General features: G+C 42.7%; 1 pseudogene; it reads left to right on the forward strand.

The window, feature by feature from the left end:
• LOC138782671 (kinesin-like protein KIF3A) overlaps positions 1 to 1,944 on the forward strand; it is a 17,087-nt pseudogene extending 15,143 nt beyond the window's left edge.
• The last annotated feature ends 574 nt before the right edge of the window (positions 1,945 to 2,518 follow it).

The following is a 2,518-nucleotide window of genomic DNA, read 5'->3' on the forward strand; positions in this document are numbered from 1 at the left end:
TCTGCTGCTCGCTGACTGTGGTGGGAGCACACGTCTCCGCCCGTGTCATAGACTCCATTCTATGCGTGGGCGGATTCCGCCATCTTTCCAAAGATTGAACGCGATCGGCGGATTCCGTGACTGTTTTTCCGTAAATTTCCTCAGTTTGCACATACTCGTAGTTAGCATGGTTGAAAAAAAGACACATGTCCATCAAGATCAACTGAGGAGGGGATGGAATCTATCAAATATGCATTCTGCTGTTCTGACTTTCCAAAATTCTTAATGTGGGAACAGGTGTACAGGTCATAAATGTAATGTTCTTATTGCCTTTTTCTTGTAGACAGGAACATCAGTCTCTCCTTGAGAAGCTATCCGCTCTGGAGAGAGAGGTTATCGTTGGAGGGGTAGATTTGTTGGCCAAGGCAGAGGAACAGGAGAAACTATTGGATGAATCAAATCAGGAGCATGAAGAGCGAAGAAGGAGAGCGGAGAAGCTGCGAAGAGAGCTGGAAGAAAAGGAGGTTGTGGTTAGGAGTTATTGCCCAATAGAGGCCATGGGGAAATGAACAGTGTTACCATCTACAATAATAATACTAATCATCATCTTCATTATCATTATTCATCTTCATCATCATCAAGTCACAGCAGTAGCCATCACATGAGTTTATGCATTTTCATTAATAACATAAAGGGAATTTGTCATCAGAAAATAGAAAATGATTGTTAAATCATGCAACTTTCATTCTGACCACTAAGCCAAAATCGTTGAGACTTCGTGTTCTGTCTGTGATGATAAAGAGGTGACTGCTAGGAAGTGATGTGTGCAGAATTAGGGCCCAAGTACACCAACAGAAGTCTGACAGATTTTTATTAACCAAAGCCAGGAATGGATTTGAAAAGAGGAGCAAAGGAGTCTTTGCTTTAACACCTGTTCCCTGGTTATAGTCCATTCCTGGCTTTGGCTGAAAAAATCTGTCAGATAATCTGTTAGACATCTGTTGGTGTAATAGAGCCCTTACAGTAAAAGGTGACACCAGTATATAGATAAGAGTTGAACCTACTCTCTCCCTTTGTACAGGTCACAAAGCATACTCGCAAACCTGACCTATAGACATGTAGAAATCATAGAGCTGAAGGTGACCTGATTAAGCGCACATGCAGACAAAACGCGTTGTCCTACTCTTTTTTTGCTTCCGTCATAGAGTTTTAACCTTTCATATGCAGTAAAGCTACAAGTTTTAATTGACTACTGTAGTGCTGGATTGACACTTTCTTCACTACGATTTCTACATGGGTTTATAGTTTCACTATAACTTAAAGTGTTACTGTTATTTGCAGTAAATTTTGACCTTTTTGTAAAGTTACTGCTTGGTCTCCTGAGGGAAGCGCACTTCTCCTCCCTAGTTTTCCAGATTCAGTTCATTTGCTTCATTAGAGTCTATGGAGTAAAAAAGTCGGATGTCCCTGCTGGTCAGTGTATCTCTGGGTTACAGTGGTTCTCAGGAGTGATACCTGGTGTAATCGGGAATCTTCGACATGTTAGATGTTACTGTGAATACTGCAGTTATAATAATGAGAGTGACTATTAGGTGATGGGCATAATTATACAGTCTGGGGGTATGGGTGCTGTACATTGAGGGGTGTGTATGCCTAATACACATCCCCTGAGTTTATCATGCCGATCACCTGATGTGCACTCCTGTTATTAGAATATCATTTTTTGGGTTAGCTATGGGTCCTCTTTAAAGCTCTTTTTATTTATTTGGAATTTTGCAATTTATTCTTGGTATATTTGTGTTTGCACAGCAAGAGCGGCTGGATATTGAGGAGAAATACACAAGCTTAAAGGAGGAGGCACTGGGTAAAACCAAGAAACTGAAGAAAGTGTGGACCATGTTAATGGCAGCAAAATCTGAGGCAAGTTGTTCAGATAATTTATTGCAGTGTTGCTTGATGCTTTAAGACCATATTACAGTAGCTGTAGATTGTGGCTGGACCACAGATATACATTGATCATTGTAATTGATCTTGGTGTTTAATGTTAAACCAGTGTTTAACCCCTTAGCGTCCCATGACGTATCTGGTACGTCATGGTGACGCGGGGGGAGTTCAGAAAGGGGGCCCGCCAGGACCCCGCTCTAAACAGCGCTGCTCCCGCCTGTGATTGGCAGCCGGAGAGCGTCTCTATTAGCCGGCATGGGTCCCGTTGCCGCGCCACCTAACTAAGCACTTCAATGCAGAGGTCAAACATGACAGCTGCATTGAAGTGCTTTATACATAATCTCCCTGGTGTCTAGTGGGTCGGATCTCCCCCCCCCCCCCCCCGCGATCGCATCCGTTCTTCTAGATTGCTATGGCCTGCAGCAGGCCAGTGCAATCTATCAATGATGTGACTGATCTTTGCTGTGTATATACACAGCATTGATCTCTATGAGAGAACAGTGCTGTGTATATAGAAGTCCCCCAGGGGGACTTCTAGATAATGTAAAAAAAAAAAAGTGAAAGTGTTTTTATTAATAAAAAAAGCCCCCTCCCC

The sequence above is a fragment of the Dendropsophus ebraccatus genome, chromosome 1 (genome assembly GCF_027789765.1).
Source record: "Dendropsophus ebraccatus isolate aDenEbr1 chromosome 1, aDenEbr1.pat, whole genome shotgun sequence".
In the NCBI taxonomy this organism is placed as follows: domain Eukaryota; kingdom Metazoa; phylum Chordata; class Amphibia; order Anura; family Hylidae; genus Dendropsophus; species Dendropsophus ebraccatus.